At 38.7% G+C, this 19105-nt stretch overlaps 1 protein-coding gene across 8 annotated transcripts in view; it reads left to right on the forward strand.

Annotated features, from left to right (window-relative positions):
• The window catches only part of ralgps2 (Ral GEF with PH domain and SH3 binding motif 2), a 574026-nt gene that overhangs the window by 63112 nt on the left and 491809 nt on the right, over positions 1-19105 (forward strand). For all 8 annotated transcript variants that reach the window (XR_005945530.1, XR_005945531.1, XM_041208585.1 and 5 more), the window contains one exon: positions 5238-5309. The gene's annotated coding sequence lies outside the window, so the exon portion shown is untranslated. The remainder of the gene's footprint in view (positions 1-5237; positions 5310-19105) is intronic.

Consider the following 19105-nt stretch of genomic DNA (forward strand, 5'->3'; position numbering starts at 1 on the left):
ACAGTACCTATATTTGAAAAGGGAAATGCAACATGTCCAGGGAACAATAGGACAGTCAGCTTAACATTGTGGTAGGAAACATTATGAAATCCCTATTAAAGGAGAAAGTAGAATAATGTCTAGAAACCAAGAACATAATAACGAATGATCAGGATGGACTTCAAAAGAGACAGTCTTGCTTGACCAATGTCATTGAATGCTTTGAGGTAACTGTGAGAGCAGACAAGGCTAATACAGTAGATGGACTTTATCAAAAACATTTGGAAATTGAGATAATGTACCATATATTGACTAATGAATAAGGTCAGGACGTAGAGTCAGGGTGAAGCAGCAGAATGGATAACGAGCTGGCTGCGAGATACAAAGTAGAAAATAGGGGCAAAGGATAGTTATTCACAATGGCAAAAGGCAAAACATGGGGTACGACAAGGATCAATGGTAGGGCCACTGTTAACAATTTAAATTAATAATTTAGTCTTTGGAATCCAAAACACAACTAGATTTGCTGGCAATAACAATTTGTGGGGAGGGGGAATCAATATTTTGGGGGGCTGCAAGAGGTTTCAAGATGTTAATAAACTAGCAGAATGGAGATATAATTGACAAATTAATTTCACAAGAAAAGGAAGGAGGTCACATATTGAAAAACAATTATAACGGGGTAGAGGAGTAAAGATATCACACACCCGCTCACATACACAAATTACTGAAAGTAGCAACACAAGATTTTAAAGCCATAACAAGCAAACAAGCACTAGGGTTTATTTCTAGAGGGATAGAATTGAAAAGCAAAGAAGTTGTCTTAAAAGTGTGTCAAACCTTGGTTAGACCACATGGACTACTGTTTTGGTCATCATTATATGGAAAGGACTGAGACACCAGAAAAGGTACAGAAAAAGATTTGCAAGGATGATACTAGAAATGCATGGTTATGCCTATCAGGAAAGGATGAACAGGCTGAGTTTCTTTTTTTTATTCTTTCTTTGGATGTGAGCATCGCTGAAGGCCAGCATTTGATGCATTCTTAATTGCGCTGGAGAAGGCAGTGAGCTGCCACCATCTTGAACTGCTGGTGTAGGTACACTCTCAGTGTTGTTAGGAAGGGAGTTCCAGCTTTCTGACCCAGCAACAGTGAAGGAGAAAGGCTGAGGGATGACATAATAGGGATCTTGAAACATTTTTTATTCAGATAGTGGTAAGAATGTGGAACTAGGGGAGCCTAGATAATCATATGAGGGAGAAGGGAATAGAGGGTTATGCTGATAAAGGCAAGGAAGGTTGGGAGAAGGTTTGAGCTGGGTGCAAATGCTAGCATGGACTGAATGGTCTGTTTTTGTGCTATATATTCTATGTAATTCTGCATTCTGAACTTGTGTTCCTCTGTTTTCCAGTCATGATTTAAGTTCAAGCACTACTGCAGATTTTTATTTTCTATATCATGTATACAGTCTTAAATATTGAGTCACTTTTCAAACCTAAATAGCCCAGATTTCTCCAGTCTGATGATAAGGATTAGTCTTGAGGCTCTTTGTACTGCAACTAGGGCTTAAATATATTCCTTGTGCCTCAGTGATCAGAGTGGAAAACTGATCGCTGAAACCTGTTTATCCACTTCAAACGAAGTTGCTGGACAGCGATCAGAAGCAGGAACTGTTACGATACATCCTTAACAGCCTCACCCTTTCCCTTTTTTCCCCCCACCTGCCCTCATATCTGGGGTGTTCAAGTTAAATGAAGACTTTCTACCAATATTGTCATTGAGGTTAGCAAACTGGATCAAACGGGGAACTTCCTGAGGCCATGAAAGGACCTATAAAAAATGGAAGTTCTTCTTTCTTGGCCTCTTGAGTTGTCCTTTTTTAATTGTTTTCAATATAAAAGTCTCTGTGTTAATATGTGTGAGTAAATGTGACTGCCTAGTTTCAGATTAATCTCATTATTTGAACTTCATCAGAAAACAGTTGGTTGCTGATTTATCACTATTATTTCATGTTTGAAAATCTGCATTTGTTGTTCACTGATTTTTCTTGTCTTAAGTGAATTCAAATTCAAAATAACCTTTGCATTAGTTATTAGATACCTGCATTATTAAGTATATCATCTGGAATTTGTCTTGTAGAAATTACCACCAATTATTGTGAATTTTAAATTCTGTCTATATTAACTTTTTATTTCTATTTTTACAACGTGTCTCATAATATACAATTATTATTTCAGTTCTTGGTCATTTGTTATCAATTTGTCATTTTCAAGGTCCTCTTTCACTTTACCATAGCACTCACATGATGTAGTCTTTTGTTTCACTTATTCTCCTATACATTTAGAAGATCAAGCTGCAATAGTTCAAAAGTAAATTTGGGTTGTTCTGCTAAAAAATGTAAACATCAAAGCAGTTCAACTTTTTTTGCTTCCTGCATGTGTATGACTGGAGACAGGAGTGTTATGAGTAGAAAACTTAGAAATTTGGAGAGAGAATTTCTGAGTTGCCAAATGTGCGTGAATAACAACAGTTAAGCAAGACATTACATGTTATCAGGTAATTTCATAGATCCATGCCTGAGCAGTATAACACTGGATCAAAAAGTATATTTTCAATGTCCCCTCAGTTCTCAAATTCTGATCCTCAAATTCACTTGTCAATTATCCAGAATGGTCTGATGTGCTGTCTGGAGCACCACTCATATGCATGTTCTAGAGTCGAGGACATGCTTTCTTGGAGGTAATACTTCCAAGCTCTATAGTTGCTATTTTTAACCAACAGTGGAGTGTTTAAACATTTCGCTATTTGTGAAAAGAATGTTTAAAATTTTAGTTAAGATAAAGGTGAATTGCCCAACTTTTGTAGGCATGATTTATAATACATTTCATTAAGATTTGAGTGACATATGATAATGTACAATAAGCAGTGCAAATATTGGTACAGTGGTTTATGTTTGCCTGATGTGGTATTCGGGCAAAGTTGTTTCATGTAGAAACAGGAGTTGACATGTCTAATTTAAACAGTTAAGGCATTGGATTGTGAAAGACATTAAAAAAAGTTGAATTATTCTTTCAGCTCTTCATGGAAATGAATGCCTTACAAGACAGCGGGATAAAAAAAACTTTGGGACACTGTTCCTTTGATGCTGTGTTTATATTACAGCATGCCTCTTGAGAAAAATTCTGTTGTCAGTAATATATTTTCTTTTGGCTGGTTAACAAATTTAAGTTCTTTGTTTCAGCCCCTGGCTGTTTAGGGAGGAAGATTCAGCACGGTGAATCTGAATTTAACTGTTAGGCACCAGTTAGTACACTGATGCTGTCTTGCCTCATTAGGACTTGAGAAAATGCCATTTCAGGTCCATCAAAGTCAATCCTTTCATAGACAATGTCAAAATTGATTCCTTTATGATCCAAATCATTTGATCTCCTGAAAAAAAATTCTCTAAGGTTATTCCTATACCTTAGAGGTTAAATGTAAAACAAGATAATAGAATTAGTAGAAGAAATTTAAATATTTATATTAAACCCTAAATCCGGAATTATCCTTGATCAGTTCCCTTCACTACATTTGCTTTAGTTAGAAACTTTATCAAAAGATTATAGACTTAAACTCTACATCAGGTAGACTGACAACTCAGTGCAATACTGAGAGGATGTTGTATTTACAAAGAGTTTTTCTTTTGCTAAGATGTTCAACTGAAATGCAGCTGCATGCTGCTGTGGTTCAGGAGGATGTTGAAGATCTCCAGTTACTCTTGCCGGAAAATAACACCAAAATATTAAAAAAAAATGGTTAGTCATTCATTAGCTGGATTTATTTTCTTTCGAGAAGAGAACGCTGAAAGGAGTTTTGGCAGAGGTGTTCAAAATTATGAGGGGTCTAGACAGAGAAGATAGGGAAAAACTGTTTGGCATTGGCATAAGGGTTGAGAACCATAACTGAAGAAGATTGACAAAAGAAATAGAGGCGATATGAGGACAAACCTTTTTATGCAGCCAGCGATTATGATCTGGAATGTACTGCCTGTTATTGTGGTTGAGACAGATTCAATCATCGTTTTCAATAAGAAATTCGATAATTATCTTGGTAGAAATATTAATAGCACTTACAGAGAGCTGATATGGACACGATGGGCTGATTGGCTTCTGTGCTGCAACCATTGTATGATTCATCTCGTTGTTTGTAGGTTCTTGCTCTGAACAAAGGTCAATTGTCCTTCCATACCAATAGTGCAGTGTGAATTGATACCATTGAATTGGAGGCAGGGTGGGTCAAGCAAACAAAGTTTGTTTCAGAGTATTCTTGAAAAAGGGTCTCCACAAACTACAGATAACAGAAGTCATACATAACCAAAACAGCAGTAACTTCTTTTGATAATAGAACTGTGATTTCTCCAGTAAAATTCAAAGTAGCATACAGCTACATACAAATTATACGCATAAAATCAATCCCATGCATTTACATCACTGGTTGATGGGAGAACTACCCAATCATCTCCATTCTGGCTGGGTACAGTGGAGTCCATACAGCTTTCTAACCACTGTTAATGTGTTTCAAAGTAGTTCGTTGTATGTGAAGCACTTTGGGATATTTGTTTTTGAGAGACATACAAGTTGTAACTGCAAGTGCTTTGTTTCACTCCTTTCCAGTGGGAAATGAGAGGGGAAGAATTCCTTATCTTGCCTTGCTTAAGGCATATTCAATTTTCGTTTGACCTATAATTCAACACTTGTAGTTTAACACTTGTAGTTTATTTAAATAACCAGCTATCATCTAGACTGAATTTAAATTTAAATCATTTAATTCTTCGTCTTCTCTGAGGGCAGGGAGAAAATTCAACTGTGAGCCTTTTGTCATAAACTCGAAGCCTTGAATCTTGGAAGAATCCTGTTTACCTTTGTCTAATGCACTAGCATTGTTCTGAAGATGGATGCCTGACACCATAGACACCATACTTTTGTATTTGTGACCCCACTTATAAATTATACAAATTTACTAAAGTTGAATTGTATTTTTGAGATGCATCATATTGTTCTTGTTTTGGTGGCAACTTCACATTGAATAGACACTTGTGAAAGGTTAATAATTCAATTCAAGTTTTTTTTCCGTTATCCACCTTTACTAAGGAGTATTGAATTGTTGACCTATTTTCTGTTTCCTATTCCAGTGTGCTTAACTTGTCACTTAGTTTAGGCTATAAAATATGTGCATTAACCATCAACCACTTCTCAGACAATCTGTTTAATCATTTCAGATCTTTGTGAATGCTGTTCTTCTGTTTTGAATTGATCACCTGGATAGACCCAGATGTTGTCAGCCAATTTTTGTAAGTACGCTTCTACCTGTTTAAGAATAGCGTAGACAGCAAGAACCCAAAGCCGTGGAACTCTACCTGTCACTTCCTTTCAGTTGTGCTTTTTGTCATATTCAATGTAACTATTGTCAAGTCAGGTTTTAATCATGTCAGCTAATTTGGCACAAATTCTATGAATATTAATTATCTTATTAAGGCTTTCTTGTGTAACTTTATCAAATGTCTTCAGAAGCCCCAAACTAATTATAAACAAATTTGCTAAGCAAACTAATTACTTTTAAAAAGATTCAAGCACATTTGTTGAATGTGATGTATTGTTAAAAATTTCATGTTGTTGCAAAGCTGTGCTTTATAAAGAAAATGACTGTATTTACTGGCTGGAAATGGCTGATTGAATTTTTAAAAAACTGAAGCCACATTTCCAGTTACTTTAAACCAAACCACAGCTTCTAAGGTGGCTGAAAATTTGCATCACTGTACACAATAGATTCCAAAACCATTTAATGGAGTCAGCCTGTCTATAAAGCCTTAGCAGAGGCAATTACCTTGAAGGATTGTGAATGGGATCATCTCCTAATCCATTCACAGAATTTTCCAACCTCATGCGGACTTCGCATTGGATCTAATCTCCTCAGACAATGAACTCGGGCTGAGAAAGGAATCAATCCCAGTCAAAATCTGATTAAATCAAAGACATCCAGCTGGAATGCATCAGCTGTGACCATATTTGGGTCACTGGTCAGTTGGAAAGAGAGGATCGTGTGATAAGCCAGCTGAATTTGTTTTTAAGAAACATTTTCTCCAGACCAAAGACAGAAGCAGAAAAAATGCTATGGTGGCAAAACCCCTGTGTGCGCTTGGTTCTCTTTCTCTACCCACTGGCTGTTTGATGAACCACGTGCCACAGACAGAGATTTTAAAAAGAACTCGAACAAGCAGTTGCTATTTCCAGAGGAACAGATAAATTGTCTGTCTACATCTTTAAACAGCCTCAATGCCAAAACCAGCAGGACCACTGAGTCCAGCCTGGATCTACCAAAGTAAGCAACCTATGCGAATCTGTCACTTGAATTTTTATTGGACTTTAAAGCAGCAATTAATCTATCCTCCCACTCTATAACTTATGGGTTTGTCTGTGCGTGTGAAAGTTAGAGAGCAATTTTGTTACTTTTCTTTGGTTAAGTACAATAAATACAACCCTTTTTTTCGTTTTGAAAAACTCGAGGAAACCTGTCTGTCTGTGTCTGTTACAGTCACAGCATGAAGACAGTTAAGCACTTGCTGAATTGGCATGCATATGCTTTTTAAAAAAAAAACTTGCATTCAAGCGAGGAGTGGGGAAAGGGGGGAGCCATGTGAATGCTCCTCACCTGATTCTAACAATGTTCACTATTATGATCTTTGTGCTGGATGGAGGAACATGAATAATATTCAGACAGGTGCTGTTGACTAATATTCCAACTTGTGATAGTTTGATTTATAATTCCTAAATTCATGACTCAGTTTTTAAATCTGGAGATTACTGTAGCTAATTTTCAGTCTTCAAAGGCATGTATGTGTGCATGAAATTCCTAAACAAATGGATCAGAGATACACCCATTTCCTACTCATGCTTTCTTGAGTCCCTTAATGTGTTCGCCAACTTGATAATATTATGACACAGCCGATGGTAAAGGCTGAGCTGTTCAAATCCCAGAGAGAAACTTGACACAACTATCATAACCCATTTTTGCAATTTGTATGTTTCGAGATGCAGGTTTTGAATTCAGTAGTAATGATGCCACCGAGCCTTGGATTTTTTATAAAACTAAATGAAACATTTATTAATACAAGAAAGATTGTAAACACATACATACATCTACCAAGTTACTATTATAATAATTACAAAAATCCCCTAATTAAACTGACTCTCAGTGATACCCTGTTAAAACAGCAGTAAATCTCATAGATTTAAACAGACACCTGGCAAAACACACCCTGGATAGTCACATTCAAAATAAATTTCTTTCAGTCTGGGTCCTTGCAGACAACAGCTTGAGGCTTGCACTTGTTGGATCTTAAAATGCCTCTACCTTACTCCTTTCTCCTTTATACATATCTTTCTCTTTGAATGTAAATTTTCCATTGTATCACTAGGCTTTTAACTTTACCTCTTCTAACAGTAACATCCTTTCATCACACCAATTTTATTAGTAAGCCATATAAAAAAATAAGCACATTGCTTGGCGTCTCCTAGCTAGGTGTAAGATTTCACCCACAGTCTTGAATGGTTTCTTTTAACAAATGCAAATTTACACTTTACCTTCTACTCTCCTTAATTTTAAGTAATTATCATCTCAAAACTGCTGTACATCAAAGCACTCAGACTAGCTGGCTTTAATCCAATTAAGACACATACATAGACACAGACCCCATTAGAACTCTATTTTAAAAAATAATTTCCAACAACATTATAGACATTAATATCTCTTCATGACAATAAGGTGATCTCCAAAAGTTTAACTACTGGATCAATTTACTCATGTCTGAGTGTTTTAGATATGAATGAAAATGACTGAACCTGGAAAATGGTTAGTTTTTTGCCATGTAAAATTGGGTAAAGGTTTATTACTACTCCTGTTTCCTGATTTTCTAATATTTCTACATGACTTAACACAAGGTTAGTTAAATCATTTAAGTTCACGTTTCAGTCAATGTCAATTCCAATGGAAAGTCATTGATCTGACATTAACTCCCACAGAAGCTGCCTGACCTGCCGAGTATGTCCAACATTTTGGGCAGAATTTTCTGCCTGCCGGGTGGGTGGGCCCGACCCAATCTCTGGCGGGTGGCGAGACGATCCCCGCCGGAGAAGCAGGCCCCGCCGCCATTTTACGTGGGCGGGTCAATTAAGGCGTGACGTCTGGTGGGAAGCACTATGCGCTTCCTGATTGGGGGGTATTCTCTAAAAGTGAGAATGGGCACATCTCCCTGAAGCTAAGTGTTGCCTCAGGGAGATCACTTACACTTTTAAAAAGATTAAAAATAGAAAAAAAAATTCCCTAACCTTAAGGTTGGACGGGCAGGTCCTTTAATTGTTTAAATGATCCTGTTAATGGCCTCAATTGGCCATTGACAGGTCAGCGGATGCACAGCTGATTTTGCTGTGCCCCCGCCTTCCTGAAAATATAAATGGGGCGGGATGACGTTGAGGGTTCCACGCGACGTCATCCCATGTCATTTTACGCGTCGGCGAGTGGGCCCTGCCCCCTGCTCGCCGACGGCAAAATTCTGCCCTTTGTGTTTTTATTTCAAATTTCCAGAATCGGCATTTTTTACTTTTGTAACTAACCTTGAATCTTCTCTATACTCCTTACATTAAGACTCTCTTGTTTAAAATATTTAAATTCTTGCCCCTTTTTATGCCTTTTCATAGTCGTTTCAAATATCTTCAACTGACCTCAGTCTGGTTTCAGGTTCTGACAATTGTTTATTGTTTAAAAAAAAACTGCTTGGCCATTTTTTAACCTTATTCAATTATTGTTGTCTTGCATATTACACTCATTTATTGGCATATACTTACATTCATATCACTTAAAATGATCTTGAAAACGTACTGTGTTGTTACATTTTCTGGTTTGATTTCAAATTGATTCTCCTGGGAACTTTTGTCTGAGCTCTGAAGATGAGCACAACAATATCATTTTTGGCCTTGCATGAATTCCAACATCAAATTGAATTACCACCAGAATTGGGGTATCCACCTCTTCAAGAACATGAGAAGTCAAGGATGAGGGAAAATTACCTAATTCTGCGATGTTCATTTGTTTAGTATTGCATTTACCCAACCTGCTTGTTTGATTTTTGGGCCGCTTTTTCCTCTTATTTTAGATTTTTAAACTTGTGTATTTTACTCTATTCCCTCAGGTGAGCCTGAGTTAAGGCCTCAAATTCATCTTCACTGGGCCTGGTGTCAAAATAATTTTGGTTGCATGTTGAAGATAAGAAATGGAAAGTTTTTCTTCAGATATTTTGGCTACTGAATTGATGTCATGTTTTTACAATTTGACTTTGAACTGGCAAAGTAGCGCCAACAACATACCCTATTATAGGTTTTAATTGCCATATCAATTTACTGAATAATACATGAACACCTAATTAATAAAACACATATATTCAATTTGGTTTGTTGGGCATTTGTTTCCTTGTAAACTCTAAAGTGTTTGCAATACCTTTTACACTTGTAGATGGCACTGTGATAGAAATTTTCACTGTTCATGTAGTTGTGCTTCCCTGTTATTGTCTGTGAAACATAGGCAATACCAATTATTTTGTATTTTATAGCGACGACAGTCTGGGCTTGTTCACCTTGTGGCCCTATATCGCTCTAAAACTAGTGCAGCTTCCGTGTACTCTCCACTTCGACCTGTATCGATCCTGAACTAATCCCACTGCCCACTTTGTCTATAGCTCTGAACCATCCAAAACTAGTCCCTCACCTGTCCCCTCCAATTGTCCAACATGTGGAAAACTTGATCAAAACTTGGTCTTGCTTGATCAAATTAAAATTTCTTGCAGCAACTTTTACCTGTCTGAAGATTTGTCAGCCGTAATAGTGCAATTCTTTGGAAGGGTGTGCTAATATGATGGTTTAGATGATTTTCTCTTAAGATTGAAATGTGACATTGATAGCAACTCTTGCTGTTATTAATTCAGGTCTCTGCCAGCTTACTTTAAACTGGTTGTCACTATTTTGCAGGTTGCTACATTGTTCCTCTCATTGCTCCACTTATGTTATATATGGTTTTGACCATCATTTATTTTAGCATCTCTTACCAGTTATGTGGAACTCCATCTAATTTAACAAGAACATCTTTGCAGAACATTCTCAGATACTCTTCGTCATCTGTTACACTCAGAGGAAAGTAGGCGTAGGTAGTGTGACCATCCCCTAGTCCAGTGTTGTCCAATAGGATTTCAGTGCCAGGCACAAATCAGTGCTTGGTCACCATATTTGCCACATTATACAAAAAATATACGATGGATAGGGTGAATCTTGTAACAGCGTCTTGGGGATGAAATGGGATTGAGAGACAGGGCTATAGGTGAGCAGTAGTGCACTGTATTATCACAGCAGCTCTGTCAAAGAATATTTTTAATAGCAGCAACTAATCACTGCACAGCATCCAGTTGTATGGTAGCAATTAAAATATTTCAACATGCTTTCACCTCCTTAAGTCAGGGCCTCCTTACCACATAGATCAATGGGGTTGGGCTCCAATATTTTAATGTTAATTGTTGTTTTTCCTGCTGTATTTTTTACTTATTTTTGCTATGGCCATGGATTGTGTCACCATGCAAGGTGTTGCTGAAATAGGGTGCTTTAAAGTCATTCTACGGGATAATGGCTAACCAGATCAACTCATTGCTTGCTGTATATCATGCAAACTCACAAATGTGTCTGAGACCCCCACTTTTGGGCCCTGAAAAGTGCCCAGATTACCCTGGAAGCGTAAGGTGTCTCAGAAGTTTGACAAGGGAAGCTAGCTGTTGCAAGGTGTTACTATGCAGTAGCAACATGAGTAGTATTCTCCACTAACAGGATGTTGCAGTCAAGCCAAAAAGATTTTCTGCCTCTTGCACAAATGAGTAATGTGGTATATGAATTTCAATGCCGGTGTGATGCCAGGTACATATGCTATATGCCCTAACGCCTGGTGGATCATATCAAACAGCATGCTGTTTGCCACAGGCAGAATATTGACTGCACTCCACCAGCCAGTGCTTGTAAAACTCAAAACATAGTGTCCAACATTAGATATGATTCCGCAATTGGACAACACTTGCTAAACAATCCTGATTGTACTTAAAATTACACTGAAAACGGGTTTAAGATTCAGTTAGGTTTGCAGCGTGGCTCACTTATACATGCTAGAAGCCACATGTATTCACACACACAGCCCAGTCCTTTGCAGACAGAAGGAACATGTCCACACATTGCACCTTTTTCAACTAAACAAAAGCTTGGTGTTCAGTCATTCCCTGGTTCATTCCCCAGGGCAACGCCTTGACGAATCAGAGCCCACCTGTCAGGTTTGAATTTCAACAAAGCTGGACAGTTAACTGTTTTCCTGCTGCATTCTCCGTGGCAATGCCTCCATCAATCAGACCCCTCTTGCCAACACTCAGCACTCTCTTCTCATGCAGTGTACATTGTTGTTCCCCATTACTGTTGGTGATTTCTTGTGAGCTGTAAGTGCTGGATGAAAAACTTTTGATTGCATATCTCTTTTTTGCAGCAGTATTCAAATTCTGTACTGCCAAAAGAATCTTGTATGTTTCAATAAGATCACCTCTCATTTTTCTAAACTCCAATGATTATAGGCCCGATCGGCTCAGCTTCTACTCATAAGATAAACCCCTCATCCTAGGAATCAGCCTTGTGAACCTTCTCTGAACTGCTTCCAATTCAAGTATGTACGCCATTAAGTAAGGTGACCTATTGCAATTTCAGCAATGTGCTGTATGGTTGTAACAAGACTTGCCTATTTTCATACTCCACTCCCCTTGCAATAAAGGCATACTCTATACAGCAACTGAACTACAACTGTTACTTGAAGTCTGTTGTAACTTTTGAACCAGGATGTTGATGGCCTTAAGGGTGGCATCAATATCAAAATGACATAATGTTTGAAAATAAGTGTTCAACTGAAAATATTCAGATCTACGTTTTTAAAATCTACATGTATTTAATTCATACTGTTGATTTATTTTCTTTTTTTATTGCTGATTCCCATTTTGAAAAAAAAATTGGCTATTTGAAGCTTTTGCTAGTTGCTGGATTTTTCCTGCTCCAGCAGAAGCAAGGAAAATTTAAACTCAAGATGTTCTACATCTTACTCCCTTAAATTGTGTTTATGATTTGTTGCTCGTGGTACTTTTTTAAAATTCTGGTCGGAGCAGATTCCAACAGTTTAAATAAAGTGCATGATGAGGACTGGCCTTCAAGGAGTAAAAAGCTCGAGAAGTGAAATCCAAGAATTGGATGAAACTTCAATTCCTAGGCTAGATGGAATCAGTGCTCACAGCTTAATGATTCAAGGATCAAACAAAAGAGCAGTTTGCCTAACACTGGGAAAATATTCTACTTTAACAAAAGCTACGGAATATATGCATTGCGTTCTTAGGCAATTGGTAATTAAACTCTCTCAGTTGAACTGAAAAACCTTAATATGCGGGGCAGTTAGCTTTTTGGTGGGCAGGCTCCTGATCAACTTTAGTAGTCAAGAGGGGAATGGGAAATGTGTGCCCTGTAAAATACAGTATTTTATTTCAGTAGGTTTATGTTGGCGTTTCTTTTTCCATGTAAACCAGAACACATGGGCCAGTCTTAGAGCTGCGGTACCACTGGAAGCCCCAATTTTGCCTTAACTTAAAGGAGACATTTTAAAACTTAAGTTGGACTTTACAAGATAGTTATGTAATAATTTGTGAAAACTTGCTAGATGTAATTATACCTCTGAAGCAAATAAAGAAAGACTTGAATCTGTGTAGCTCCTTTTAAGACATGAGGACATCCCAAAGCTCTTTACAGCTGACAAAGTGCCCTTTGAAGTGTAGTCACTGTTGTAATGCATCATTCATGGTGCTTTGGCACCTCAGTTTTGTGTCTGCCCAGATTCTCAGGAACTTTTATCAGCAAACTCTAATTACTTTTCTTCATTGCTTCTTAAATTATTGAAAGGCTCTCTCTTCAATTATAATTATCAGGTAAAACCAAAATGTTTTGCAAATTATGACCAGAATTTTTCTTAAAATGGGCTCTGAATTATGCCACTTTGGCTTGCCCTTTTATTTTCTTTCCTCTCTAAACCTATTTCACTTGAAGTTTACACTTCATTCTGTCTCTTTGTGTGCAATGTTGTGGGAGATTGACAAGCAATTTTTAATAACCCTCTTTTTCAGCATCTGCCATTGCTTTTTAGAAGTACTTACAAACTCTGCTTTTGCAGCAGAGAATTCCTCAGTATAACAATGTCTGTGCCAAGAATTTTTTTTTCCGAACCATGCCAATTTAAACTCTGGGCCTGGGTGGACTACACCCCCACATGTTCAGAGATGTTAGGGAAGAGACCTCAAAAGGACTAATTTATGTTAGCTGATAGAAAATAACTTTATATAAAATAATGTAAATATAAACATTCAATTGAAAAAGGAGTAGTGCTACATTCAAAAAAGGAGATAGAACAAATCCAAAAAAGCATTGACCTGTTAGCTTAATACCAGTGGTAGAAAATATATTGACATCCTTATTCAAAGATGTAATAAGAAAACAAATAGAAAATGTAAATATAATAAACAAGTAGCACAGATTTAAAAAAGGGAAAGACCAGGCTTGACTAACAGCATGGAATTATCTGAAGAAGTTATAGAGTAGATGAGGGTGGTGTAATGGATGCAGTATACCTAGACTTTCCAAGCACCTTTGATAAGTTACCATATAGTGGACTCATTACTAAGGTCAAGATATGTGAAGTCAGGGGACAGGTAGTTGAATGGATAGCAAATTGGTTATAAAGCAGGAAGCAGTGAGTTGGGGTCAAAGGTAGTTAACTAGTTACGCTGGCAAAAGGTGGGAAGTGGTGTTCCACAGGTTTGTTGCTGGGACCACTGTTGTTCACTATTTATATAAATGATGTTCTGGACAGCAAAATCATCAGTACAATATCAAAATTTGTGGATGTAACTAATTTTGTTGTGGGTGGATGCGGGGGGTGGGGAGAATATAGTTAATATCGGGAAAGGTGGTGACAAAATGCAATAAGACGTTAGAAATCTTGCAGAATGGACATGCAAGTAGCAAATTAACTTCAATACAGTTAGGTTTGAGGTGCTGCATTTTAGGAGGAAGAATAAGGAGGCCACCTACTACTTGTAAAGTAAGAGTTTTAAAGGGGTAATGGCACAATAGGATCTAGTGATACAGGTTCAAGAATAATTAAAAATGGCACTGGAAGTTAACATAGCCAGAAAAAATGCAAATTAATTTTTGGTACTCATGGGCTTATAAGCAGCAATTTGTTGTTATTGGGAGCCAGATATAGCACGATGCCCTTCACAGAGGATCTAGAAGCTGTGTGCACAGTGCAAGCAAAAGCATGTTTCCTCAGCCAGTCAGACTAAAGAATTCTGCAAGAGATTCACAGATTACGTAACAGGAAGAGTAAGTTAGAACATTTAAGTCAATCCTATATAGAATGTGAAAGTTTAAAAAAACAGGGAAAGCAAATTGGATTAAGAGAGAGAGGTAAAAGAGAAAGAAAGCATTTTTCAGAAAAAGATTCTTCACTTCTTAAAAAATCTCCAACAGTCTGATTTAATGAGAATCCCACATTTGTAAAAGCCAAGTTTTCAGTGCCACAGAGATTATTTGGTGGTACTTAAGTCTCGGCACAGCATTAAAAATGGACCATCCCTATGTACCACAATTTCATACCCTTCATCTGTTCGAATGCTGAATTTTTGGTGCGAAATCAGTATAGTCAACCTTATGGCTACAAATCCCACCCAGCAATGTAGAAAATTGGCCAGGTATGTTCTATCCACAAAAAGTAAGGCAAATCCAATCTGGACAGTTACCATGCATCAGTCTACTCTCAATCATCAACAAAGTGATGTAAGGTGTCATTGACAGCGCTATCAAGCAGTATTTAATGAGCAATAACCTGCTTACCAATGCTCAGTTTGGGTTCTGCCAGGGCCACTCTGCTCCAGAATTCATGGTGAAAAGTGCTGAATTACAGATGTGAAGTGAGAGTGATTGCCCATAACATCAAGGCAACATTTGACCAAGTGAGGCATCAAGGAGCCCTCGCAAAATTGAACTTGATGAAAATTGGAAGAAAGCTCACCACTGGTTGGAACCATACTGAGCATGAACGAAAATGGTTATGGTTATCGGAAGTCAGTCATCTCAGCCACAGGACATCATTGCAAGAGCTCCTCAGGGTAGTGCCCTCAGCCCAGCCACCTTCAGCTACCTCATCAAAAGGGTGAAAAATTTAAAGGACACTTTGGCATGGAGGTGAACCTGTGAGAGCAGGGGGTGGGGGAGTGATGTTCTGCAGGTGGTTTTTGGCTATTGTGGAGGATAGTGTGGTGCTCATGCCTTTACCATCCACAAAGCTCAAGCATTGGAAATACAGTCAAAGCAGGGTCCTGGCCCCTCTCAACCTGGAATGTGGAATGACCGACCCAATTATGGGGTGATCCTGTAATTTGCGAGATGATTGGTCAACGAGTTCATCCATGACCCTTGCTCCATTGTAAAGTCATAAATCGGGTTGTTCACTGATGGTTGCAGATTGTTCAGCAGCATTCACTACTCCTCAAATATTGGTGCAGTCCATGCCCACTTGTAGCAAGACATGGACAACATTCAGGCTTGAGCTAGTAAGTAGAAAGTAAGATTTCTGCTCGGCAATGGCCAACAAGAGGAAATCTGACTATTTTCCCTTGGCATTCAATGGCATTGCCATCATTGAATCCCTCATCATCAACATCCTGCGAGTTCAGAAACTGAATTGGACCAGCCATATAAAGATTGTGGCTACAAGAGCAGATCAGAGACTGGGAACCCTGTGGCAAGTAACTCACCTACTGACTGCCCAAAGTCTGTCATCCATCTATAAGACACAAGCCGAAAGAATGCTCTCCATTTGCTTGGATGAATGCAGCTCCAGTGTTATGCTGGTGTTCATTGCTGCACAAACCAAATTTCAGCAGGAAACTTGGCTGACGGGCCAAACCCTTTTTTTTTGTATTCTGGAAACGAGAAGGCAACATACCGATCTCTGCAGTAAGAGGTCTAGTAACACTTTTGGGACTTTTAAAAATTAAAAGTAAAAGTTTTATTGACAAGAATAAAAGAAAACTTAAGCGCACAAGATTACAGCTACACAATTAAGGTTAGTCTTACAAATCATTCCCCCCAAAAAACCCTCTACTTGGTCAAGCCCACAAGTAAACACCTCCAGGCAACATTCCTTTATAAATGTTAACTATTTAAAAAAAACAGTAATATTATGCAAGGCAAACTGCTTTTGCTTCAATAAAGGCATATCACATGGCCTCCACCCTCTTCCACTCTGCAGTGGAATCCACTTCAGAATAAAATTGCTTGTTGCAGCCCAAGACTTTTCTGGCTTAACTGGATGGCTGGTTCATATGGCATCCTCTCCCAGCCCAGAGCTCCAGCCATAGCTTAACAGCTCCAGCTCCTAAGCTCTATACAGTAACTCCAAAGTAGCTTTTTCCCTTGTTCATCTCTGGTTCCATTGTTCTCTCTATTTTTCATCTCAGGTTCTATTGTTCTCACCCCTTTTTCAAACTCACATCCTTCCAAATATAAAACCTTTTATGTCTTTATCTTTTCTTTGTTTTTGGGTCAATAAAATATAATATCCCCACTACCATTTACCTATGGAACTCCTGCAAGATGCAAAAATGTTACTTGGTACTCCTGGCTCCCCTTTGATATTCAGACAAACTCTCAACTTATCTAAAAATGCAAATGTTAGATCTGATCTCTTTACTTGTACCTCAACCTGACACCTCTGTCCTTTTCATGTTTTAAACCCTCCCAGACAACCTGACTCCTAATAATTTCCTTCCTTTTTTTTTTACCAACAGTAGCATATGCAGTACCTTATCAATACTCCTCGAAAATCCAACAGATTATGATACAATTCCTTCATTTATTCTCTCTTATTGCTTCAAATAATCTTTTGACTTGCTCTTAAGAAATCCAGGCTGCCTGGCTCTGAGTAACTTCTGTTCCTTGGTAGGGGAGGTGATGGCATAGTGTTATTGCTGCTAGACTAGTAATCCAGAGACCCAGGGTAATGCTCTGGGGATCCGGGTTTGAATCCTACCATGGCAGATGGTGGAATTTGAATTCAGTGAAAATCTGGAATTAAAAACCTGCTGATGTCGTTTGTTGTAAACTAATGCCCTTTAGGGAAGGAAATGTGTCGCCCTTAACTGGTTTGGCCTGCATGTGACTCCAGACCCACAGCAATGTGGTTGACTGTTACATGTTTCCTCTCAATATCCACTGATGATTGGCACCACATTCACAAACATTCATTCCCTTCACCACCAACGCACAGGCTGTGTAGATATCTGAACATTCCGGAATCTGGTTCTTACCAGCTTTGTAGCAGCGTGTACCATCTATAAGATGCACTGCAAGAATTTACCAAGGCTCCTTCTACAGCACCTTCCAAACCCACGACCACTGCCATCTAGAAGGACAAGGGCAGCAGCTAGATGGTAACGTCATCACCTGAAAGTTCTCTTCCAAGCCACTCACCATCCTGACTTGGAAATATATTGCCGTTCCTTCACTGTCACTGGGTCAAAATCCTGGAACTCCCTTAATAACAGCACTGTAGGTGCTACACCATATGGTCTGCAGTGGTTCAAGAAGGCACCAGCTCACCACCACTTTCTCAAGGGCACTTGGAGATGGGCAACAAATGCCGGCCTAACCAGCGATGCGCACATCCCATGAATGAATAAAAAATATATAAATTATACAACAGACTGGGTGACCGCTTTGTGGAATATTTAGGTTCAGTCTGCAAACATGACCCTGAGCTTCCAGTCACCTGTCATTTTAAGTCTCCACCATGTTCTCACTCTGACCTTTCTGTTCTTGGCCTGCTGCAGTGTTCCACAAAGTTCAGTGCAAACTCTAGGAACAATACATTAAACTTTGTACTGAGCACTCCATGGCCTTCTGTACTCAACATTGGGATTATCAATTTTAGATCGTAACTTCTGCATCCATTTTGTTTTTCTTTGCTCCTTTGTTCTTGTTCTCTCTTGTTTCTCTCTCATTTATTTTTCTTTGCTTTCAAGCAATAACGATTCAGTGTTCTGCCATTCACACCTCCTCTGGGCACACCTTTCGTTTCTTGTCCCATTACCTTTCTCTTTGGCCTAGAAACATAGAAACACAGAAAATAGGAGCAGGAGTGGGTCATTTGGCCCTTAGGATCATGGCTGCTCCTCTATCTCAACGCTATAGTCCTACTCTCTTCCTAAACCCTTTGAAGCCTTTAGAGTCTAGAAATCTATCTATTGCTGCCTTAAGTATATTCAGTGACTTGGCCTCCACAGCCCTCTGTGGTAGAGAATTCATCACCCTCTGAATGAGCAAATTTCTCCTTATCTCAGTCCTAAATGGCCTACCTCATATCCTGAGATTGTGACCCCTTGTTCTAGAACCCGCAACCAGAGGAACCGTCATCCTTGCATCCAGCCTGGTCAGAAATTTATATGTTTCAGTGAGATCCCCTCTCATTCTTCTGAATTCCAGTGAATACAGGCCTAGTCATCCCAACCTCTCCTCATATGGCAATCCTGCCATCCCAGGAATCAGTTTGGCGAACCTTTGCTGCTCTCTCTCTATGGCAAGTTTATCCTTTCTTGGACCTTGGCACACTCATTCTGTTGTGGGCTTCCTTTTCCTGAAAAGGCAATTTTTGCACTGGCGAGGTGGTGGGGGTTCGCTCTACCTTGTGTAGGGGAAGACCATACCTTGTACCATGAAACTTCTTGCCATTTGATCTCTCCTGCCTTCCAGCCTATCACAAGCCATTCCTTTGTTGTTCTTTCCACCCTCCCCCCTTCACTTGCTCACCCTATTCTGTTTCTCATATTTCCCAGTTTTATTGAAAAATCACAGACCTGAAACGTTAACTCTGTTTCTCTTTCCATACTGTCAGATCTGCTAAGTAGTTCTAGCATTTTCTGTTTCTGTT

This window comes from Carcharodon carcharias, chromosome 16 (assembly GCF_017639515.1).
Source record: "Carcharodon carcharias isolate sCarCar2 chromosome 16, sCarCar2.pri, whole genome shotgun sequence".
Classification (NCBI taxonomy): Eukaryota; Metazoa; Chordata; class Chondrichthyes; order Lamniformes; family Lamnidae; genus Carcharodon; species Carcharodon carcharias.